The following is an 11,006-nucleotide window of genomic DNA, read 5'->3' as shown; positions in this document are numbered from 1 at the left end:
CCTTACCATAACCTCCCATCTGATGGAGTAAGCTCCACTCACACCTCGCCAAACCCTTTTATCTCATGGACTATGCTCCACTTATACCTTACCATAAACTACTGTCTGCTGGACTATGCTACACGATCCCTCACATGACCTACCATCTGATGGACTATGCTCCACTCACACCTCACCATCACCTCCCATCTGATGTATCTGATAACTTCCCATAGGTGGCATATACATACCATACCTGTATTATCTCTATAACGTACATGTAGTATCTCTGGTATATACCGTACATGTAGTATCTCTGGTATATACTGTACATGTAGTATCTCTGGTATATACCGTACATGTAGTATCTCTGGTATATACTGTACATGTAGTATCTGTAGTATATAACGTACATGTAGTATCTGTAGTATATACTGTACATGTAGTATCTCTGGTATATACCGTACATATAGTATCTCTAGTATATACCGTACATGTAGTATCTGTGGTATATACCGTACATGTAGTATCTGTAGTATATACTGTACATGTAGTATCTCTGGTATATACCGTACATATAGTATCTCTAGTGTATACCGTACATGTAGTATCTGTGGTATATACCATACATGTAGTATCTCTGGGTATATACTGTACATGTAGTATCTCTGGTATATACCGTACATGTAGTATCTCTAGTATATACTGTACATGTAGTATCTGTAGTATATACCGTACATGTAGTATCTGTAGTATATACCGTACATGTAGTATCTCTGGTATATACAGTACATGTAGTATCTCTGGTATATACCGTACATATAGTATCTCTGGTATATACCGTACATGTAGTATCTGTAGTATATACCGTACATGTAGTATCTCTGGTATATACCGTACATGTAGTATCTCTGGTATATACCGTACATGTAGTATCTCTGGGTATATACTGTACATGTAGTATCTCTAGTATATACTGTACATGTAGTATCTCTAGTATATATTGTACATGTAGTATCTGTAGTATATACCGTACATGTAGTATCTGTAGTATATACCGTACATGTAGTATCTCTGGTATATACCGTACATGTAGTATCTCTGGTATATACCGTACATGTAGTATCTGTGGTATATACCGTACATGTAGTATCTCTGGTATATACCGTACATGTAGTATCTGTAGTATATACCGTACATGTAGTATCTCTAGTATATACCGTACATGTAGTATCTCTGGTATATACTGTACATGTAGTATCTCTGGTATATACCGTACATGTAGTATCTGTAGTATATACCGTACATGTAGTATCTCTGGTATATACCGTACATGTAGTATCTCTGGTATATACCGTACATGTAGTATCTGTAGTATATACCGTACATGTAGTATCTGTAGTATATACAGTACATGTAGTATCTCTGGTATATACCGTACATGTAGTATCTCTAGTATATACTGTACATGTAGTATCTGTAGTATATACCGTACATGTAGTATCTGTAGTATATACCGTACATGTAGTATCTCTGGTATATACCGTACATGTAGTATCTCTAGTATATACTGTACATGTAGTATCTCTGGTATATACCGTACATGTAGTATCTCTGGTATATACCGTACATATAGTATCTCTGGTATATACCGTACATGTAGTATCTCTGGTATATACCGTACATGTAGTATCTGTAGTATATACCGTACATGTAGTATCTCTGGTATATACCGTACATGTAGTATCTCTGGTATATACCGTACATGTAGTATCTCTGGGTATATACTGTACATGTAGTATCTCTAGTATATACTGTACATGTAGTATCTCTAGTATATATTGTACATGTAGTATCTGTAGTATATACCGTACATGTAGTATCTCTGGTATATACTGTACATGTAGTATCTGCGGTATATACCGTACATGTAGTATCTCTAGTATATACCGTACATGTAGTATCTCTGGTATATACTGTACATGTAGTATCTCTGGTATATACCGTACATGTAGTATCTGTAGTATATACCGTACATGTAGTATCTCTGGTATATACCGTACATGTAGTATCTCTGGTATATACCGTACATGTAGTATCTCTAGTATATACCGTACATGTAGTATCTCTGGTATATACACTGTACATGTAGTATCTCTGGTATATACCGTACATGTAGTATCTGTAGTATATACCGTACATGTAGTATCTGTAGTATATACAGTACATGTAGTATCTCTGGTATATACCGTACATGTAGTATCTCTGGTATATACAGTACATGTAGTATCTGTGGTATATACTGTACATGTAGTATCTCTGGTATATACCGTACATGTAGTATCTCTGGTATATACAGTACATGTAGTATCTCTGGTATATACCGTACATGTAGTATCTCTAGTATATACAGTACATGTAGTATCTGTAGTATATACTGTACATGTAGTATCTCTGGTATATACCGTACATGTAGTATCTCTAGTATATACCGTACATGTAGTATCTCTGGTATATACCGTACATGTAGTATCTGTAGTATATACCGTACATGTAGTATCTCTGGTATATACCGTACATGTAGTATCTCTGGTATATACCGTACATATAGTATCTCTGGTATATACAGTACATGTAGTATCTGTAGTATATACCGTACATGTAGTATCTCTGGTATATACCGTACATGTAGTATCTGTAGTATATACCATACATGTAGTATCTCTGGGTATATACTGTACATGTAGTATCTCTGGTATATACCGTACATGTAGTATCTGTGGTATATACACTGTACATGTAGTATCTCTGGTATATACCGTACATGTAGTATCTGTAGTATATACTGTACATGTAGTATCTCTGGTATATACCGTACATGTAGTATCTCTGGTATATACCGTACATGTAGTATCTCTGGTATATACCGTACATGTAGTATCTGTAGTATATACTGTACATGTAGTATCTCTGGTATATACCGTACATGTAGTATCTCTAGTATATACCGTACATGTAGTATCTCTAGTATATACCGTACATGAAGTATCTCTAGTATATACCGTACATGTAGTATCTCTGGTATATACCGTACATGTAGTATCTCTAGTATATACCGTACATGTAGTATCTCTGGTATATACCGTACATGTAGTATCTGTAGTATATACTGTACATGTAGTATCTCTGGTATATACCGTACATGTAGTATCTCTGGTATATACAGTACATGTAGTATCTGTGGTATATACCATACATGTAGTATCTCTGGGTATATACTGTACATGTAGTATCTCTGGTATATACCGTACATGTAGTATCTGTGGTATATACCGTACATGTAGTATCTCTGGTATATACCGTACATGTAGTATCTGTAGTATATACCGTACATGTAGTATCTCTGGTATATACCGTACATGTAGTATCTGTAGTATATACCGTACATGTAGTATCTCTGGTATATACCGTACATGTAGTATCTCTGGTATATACAGTACATGTAGTATCTGTGGTATATACCGTACATGTAGTATCTCTGGTATATACAGTACATGTAGTATCTGTGGTAAATACCGTACATGTAGTATCTCTGGTATATACCGTACATGTAGTATCTGTGGTATATACCGTACATGTAGTATCTCTGGTATATACAGTACATGTAGTATCTCTGGTATATACCGTACATGTAGTATCTCTGGTATATACCGTACATGTAGTATCTGTAGTATATACTGTACATGTAGTGTCTCTGGTATATACCGTACATGTAGTATCTCTGGTATATACCGTACATGTAGTATCTGTAGTATATACCGTACATGTAGTATCTGTAGTATATACCGTACATGTAGTATCTCTGGTATATACCGTACATGTAGTATCTCTGGTATATACCGTACATGTAGTATCTGTAGTATATACCGTACATGTAGTATCTGTAGTATATACCGTACATGTAGTATCTCTGGTATATACCGTACATGTAGTATCTCTGGTATATACAGTACATGTAGTATCTCTGGTATATACCGTACATGTAGTATCTCTGGTATATACCGTACATGTAGTATCTCTGGGTATATACTGTACATGTAGTATCTCTGGTATATACCGTACATGTAGTATCTCTGGTATATACCGTACATGTAGTATCTGTAGTATATACTGTACATGTAGTATCTCTGGTATATACCGTACATGTAGTATCTCTGGTATATACCGTACATGTAGTATCTCTGGTATATACCGTACATGTAGTATCTGTAGTATATACTGTACATGTAGTATCTCTGGTATATACCGTACATGTAGTATCTCTGGTATATACCGTACATGTAGTATCTGTAGTATATACCGTACATGTAGTATCTGTAGTATATACCGTACATGTAGTATCTCTGGGTATATACTGTACATGTAGTATCTCTGGTATATACCGTACATGTAGTATCTCTGGTATATACCGTACATGTAGTATCTGTAGTATATACTGTACATGTAGTATCTCTGGTATATACCGTACATGTAGTATCTCTGGTATATACCGTACATGTAGTATCTGTAGTATATACTGTACATGTAGTATCTCTGGTATATACCGTACATGTAGTATCTCTGGTATATACAGTACATGTAGTATCTGTGGTATATACTGTACATGTAGTATCTCTGGTATATACCGTACATGTAGTATCTCTGGTATATACAGTACATGTAGTATCTCTGGTATATACCGTACATGTAGTATCTCTAGTATATACAGTACATGTAGTATCTGTAGTATATACTGTACATTTAGTATCTCTGGTATATACCGTACATGTAGTATCTCTAGTATATACCGTACATGTAGTATCTCTGGTATATACCGTACATGTAGTATCTGTAGTATATACCGTACATGTAGTATCTCTGGTATATACCGTACATGTAGTATCTCTGGTATATACCGTACATATAGTATCTCTGGTATATACAGTACATGTAGTATCTGTAGTATATACCGTACATGTAGTATCTCTGGTATATACCGTACATGTAGTATCTGTAGTATATACCATACATGTAGTATCTCTGGGTATATACTGTACATGTAGTATCTCTGGTATATACCGTACATGTAGTATCTGTGGTATATACACTGTACATGTAGTATCTCTGGTATATACCGTACATGTAGTATCTGTAGTATATACTGTACATGTAGTATCTCTGGTATATACCGTACATGTAGTATCTCTGGTATATACCGTACATGTAGTATCTCTGGTATATACCGTACATGTAGTATCTGTAGTATATACTGTACATGTAGTATCTCTGGTATATACCGTACATGTAGTATCTCTGGTATATACCGTACATGTAGTATCTCTAGTATATACCGTACATGTAGTATCTGTAGTATATACCGTACATGTAGTATCTCTGGTATATACCGTACATGAAGTATCTCTAGTATATACCGTACATGTAGTATCTCTGGTATATACCGTACATGTAGTATCTCTAGTATATACCGTACATGTAGTATCTCTGGTATATACCGTACATGTAGTATCTGTAGTATATACTGTACATGTAGTATCTCTGGTATATACCGTACATGTAGTATCTCTGGTATATACAGTACATGTAGTATCTGTGGTATATACCATACATGTAGTATCTCTGGGTATATACTGTACATGTAGTATCTCTGGTATATACCGTACATGTAGTATCTGTGGTATATACCGTACATGTAGTATCTCTGGTATATACCGTACATGTAGTATCTGTAGTATATACCGTACATGTAGTATCTCTGGTATATACCGTACATGTAGTATCTGTGGTATATACCGTACATGTAGTATCTGTGGTATCTACCGTACATGTAGTATCTCTGGTATATACAGTACATGTAGTATCTGTGGTAAATACCGTACATGTAGTATCTCTGGTATATACCGTACATGTAGTATCTGTAGTATATACCATACATGTAGTATCTCTGGTATATACCGTACATGTAGTATCTCTGGTATATACTGTACATGTAGTATCTCTGGGTATATACTGTACATGTAGTATCTGTAGTATATACCGTACATGTAGTATCTCTGGTATATACCGTACATGTAGTATCTCTGGTATATACCGTACATGTAGTATCTCTGGTATATACAGTACATGTAGTATCTGTGGTATATACCGTACATGTAGTATCTCTGGTATATACCGTACATGTAGTATCTCTGGTATATACCGTACATGTAGTATCTCTGGTATATACAGTACATGTAGTATCTCTGGTATATACCGTACATGTAGTATCTCTGGTATATACTGTACATGTAGTATCTCTGGTATATACTGTACATGTAGTATCTCTGGTATATACCGTACATGTAGTATCTCTGGTATATACCGTACATGTAGTATCTGTAGTATATACTGTACATGTAGTATCTCTGGTATATACCGTACATGTAGTATCTCTGGTATATACCGTACATGTAGTATCTCTGGTATATACCGTACATGTAGTATCTGTAGTATATACTGTACATGTAGTATCTCTGGTATATACCGTACATGTAGTATCTCTGGTATATACCGTACATGTAGTATCTGTAGTATATACCGTACATGTAGTATCTGTAGTATATACCGTACATGTAGTATCTCTGGGTATATACTGTACATGTAGTATCTCTGGTATATACCGTACATGTAGTATCTGTAGTATATACTGTACATGTAGTATCTCTGGTATATACCGTACATGTAGTATCTCTGGTATATACCGTACATGTAGTATCTCTGGTATATACCGTACATGTAGTATCTGTAGTATATACCGTACATGTAGTATCTGTAGTATATACCGTACATGTAGTATCTCTGGTATATACCGTACATGTAGTATCTCTGGTATATACCGTACGTGTAGTATCTCTAGTATATACTGTACATGTAGTATTTGTGGTATATACCGTACATGTAGTATCTCTAGTATATACCGTACATGTAGTATCTCTGGTATATACCGTACATGTAGTATCTGTAGTATATACCGTACATGTAGTATCTCTGGTATATACCGTACATGTAGTATCTCTAGTATATACCGTACATGTAGTATCTCTGGTATATACACTGTACATGTAGTATCTCTGGTATATACCGTACATGTAGTATCTGTGGTATATACCATACATGTAGTATCTCTGGGTATATACTGTACATGTAGTATCTCTGGTATATACCGTACATGTAGTATCTCTGGTATATACAGTACATGTAGTATCTCTGGTATATACAGTACATGTAGTATCTCTGGTATATACCGTACATGTAGTATCTCTAGTATATACAGTACATGTAGTATCTGTAGTATATACTGTACATGTAGTATCTCTGGTATATACCGTACATGTAGTATCTCTGGTATATACCGTACATGTAGTATCTCTGGTATATACAGTACATGTAGTATCTGTAGTATATACCATACATGTAGTATCTCTGGGTATATACTGTACATGTAGTATCTCTGGTATATACCGTACATGTAGTATCTGTGGTATATACACTGTACATGTAGTATCTCTGGTATATACCGTACATGTAGTATCTCTAGTATATACCGTACATGTAGTATCTGTAGTATATACTGTACATGTAGTATCTCTGGTATATACCGTACATGTAGTATCTCTGGTATATACCGTACATGTAGTATCTGTAGTATATACCGTACATGTAGTATCTCTGGTATATACCGTACATGTAGTATCTGTAGTATATACCGTACATGTAGTATCTGTGGTATATACCGTACATGTAGTATCTCTGGTATATACCGTACATGTAGTATCCGTGGTATATACCGTACATGTAGTATCTGTAGTATATACCGTACATGTAGTATCTCTAGTATATACAGTACATGTAGTATCTGTAGTATATACCGTACATGTAGTATCTCTGGTATATACCGTACATGAAGTATCTCTAGTATATACCGTACATGTAGTATCTCTGGTATATACCGTACATGTAGTATCTGTAGTATATACTGTACATGTAGTATCTCTGGTATATACCGTACATGTAGTATCTGTAGTATATACTGTACATGTAGTATCTCTGGTATATACCGTACATGTAGTATCTCTGGTATATACAGTACATGTAGTATCTGTGGTATATACCATACATGTAGTATCTCTGGGTATATACTGTACATGTAGTATCTCTGGTATATACCGTACATGTAGTATCTGTGGTATATACCGTACATGTAGTATCTGTAGTATATACCGTACATGTAGTATCTGTGGTATATACCGTACATGTAGTATCTGTAGTATATACCGTACATGTAGTATCTCTAGTATATACCGTACATGTAGTATCTGTGGTATATACCGTACATGTAGTATCTCTAGTATATACTGTACATGTAGTATCTCTGGTATATACCGTACATGTAGTATCTGTAGTATATACCGTACATGTAGTATCCGTGGTATATACCGTACATGTAGTATCTGTAGTATATACCGTACATGTAGTATCTCTAGTATATACAGTACATGTAGTATCTGTAGTATATACCGTACATGTAGTATCTCTGGTATATACCGTACATGAAGTATCTCTAGTATATACCGTACATGTAGTATCTCTGGTATATACTGTACATGTAGTATCTCTGGTATATACCGTACATGTAGTATCTCTGGTATATACAGTACATGTAGTATCTGTGGTATATACCATACATGTAGTATCTCTGGGTATATACTGTACATGTAGTATCTCTGGTATATACCGTACATGTAGTATCTCTAGTATATACCGTACATGTAGTATCTCTGGTATATACCGTACATGTAGTATCTGTAGTATATACCGTACATGTAGTATCTCTGGTATATACCGTACATGTAGTATCTGTAGTATATACCGTACATGTAGTATCTCTGGTATATACCGTACATGTAGTATCTGTGGTATATACCGTACATGTAGTATCTCTGGTATATACCGTACATGTAGTATCTCTGGTATATACAGTACATGTAGTATCTGTGGTATATACCGTACATGTAGTATCTCTGGTATATACCGTACATGTAGTATCTCTGGTATATACAGTACATGTAGTATCTGTGGTATATACCATACATGTAGTATCTCTGGGTATATACTGTACATGTAGTATCTCTGGTATATACCGTACATGTAGTATCTCTGGTATATACTGTACATGTAGTATCTGTAGTATATACTGTACATGTAGTATCTCTGGTATATACCGTACATGTAGTATCTCTGGTATATACCGTACATGTAGTATCTCTGGTATATACCGTACATGTAGTATCTGTAGTATATACTGTACATGTAGTATCTCTGGTATATACCGTACATGTAGTATCTCTGGTATATACCGTACATGTAGTATCTGTAGTATATACCGTACATGTAGTATCTGTAGTATATACCGTACATGTAGTATCTCTGGTATATACCGTACATGTAGTATCTCTAGTATATACTGTACATGTAGTATTTGTGGTATATACCGTACATGTAGTATCTCTAGTATATACCGTACATGTAGTATCTCTAGTATATACCGTACATGTAGTATCTCTGGTATATACCGTACATGTAGTATCTCTGGTATATACAGTACATGTAGTATCTCTAGTATATACTGTACATGTAGTATCTCTGGTATATACCGTACATGTAGTATCTCTAGTATATACCGTACATGTAGTATCTCTGGTATATACCGTACATGTAGTATCTCTGGTATATACAGTACATGTAGTATCCGTGGTATATACCGTACGTGTAGTATCTCTGGTATATACTGTACATGTAGTATCCGTGGTATATACCGTACGTGTTGTCTGGTACCCGGCTGCACCTGCTCTTAGTTCCCGCTGTAGGACAATAACCTTCTTAGCGAGTCTTGATCTGTCTATTAACCCCCCGCGGTCCCTGCGGCTTCAGGTGCTTATTCCATGGCCGGGGGCCCGGGTCGCAGCGTTGGCCGGGTGTTAAGCCGCCCTATCAGCCCCCGACACTTCCCCTGCAGGTAATTAACGCTGACATAAGGAGTTAATGGGGATCCCAGGATGAGGCTCTCACACTCAATCAAAAGAGAAGCCGGGATGGAGGAGCCCTTTAAATGGGGGTTCCCGGGGGACCTCCTGGTGGTGGCTGAAGATTAGAGGGATTTAATTGCTTCAAGATTGCTGGCAGATTAAGTTACAGGGTCTGTGCGGAGGAGGGGGAGGGGGCAAATCCTGCGCCTTTCATTTCTAATAATATATTAATGAAGCATCTGAGAGGATGAGGCAGCGCTGGGGGACTCGCATGTGCCGCTATATGGTGCACCGGGTAATGGGAAGGAGCTCCTCATAATGGTCCCTCCTGCTCTGGTGGGTCTCTTACATAACGATCCCCCTATAATGACAACCCTATAGTGGGCCTTCTACATAATGACCCCCCCTATAGTGGGCCCTCTACATTATGACCCCCCTATAATTGGACTTCTACATAATGACCCCCCTATAGTGGGCCTCCTACATAATGACCCCCCCCTATAGTGGGCCCCCAACAAAATTCCCCCCCCCCTATAATGGGCCCTCTACATTATGACCCCCCTATAATTGGACTTTTACATAATGAACCCCCTATAGTGAGACCTCTACATAATGACCCCCTATAGTGGGCCTCCTATATAATGACCCCCCCCAATAGTAGGCCCCCTACATAATGACCCCCCCTACAGTGGACCCTCTACATAATGACCCCATTATAGTAGGTCCTCTACATTATGACCCCCCTATAATTGGACTTCTACATAATGACCCCCCTATAGTGATCCCTCTACATAATGACCCCCCGTACTGTGGTCCCTCTACGTTATGACCCCCCTATAATTGGACTTCTACATAATGACCCCCCTATAGTGATCCCTCTACATAATGACCCCCCGTACTGTGGTC

Source organism: Engystomops pustulosus, chromosome 11 (assembly GCF_040894005.1).
Source record: "Engystomops pustulosus chromosome 11, aEngPut4.maternal, whole genome shotgun sequence".
Classification (NCBI taxonomy): domain Eukaryota; kingdom Metazoa; phylum Chordata; class Amphibia; order Anura; family Leptodactylidae; genus Engystomops; species Engystomops pustulosus.
The sequence above is the reverse complement of the archived record's forward strand: the minus strand, read 5'-3'. Positions refer to the sequence as shown.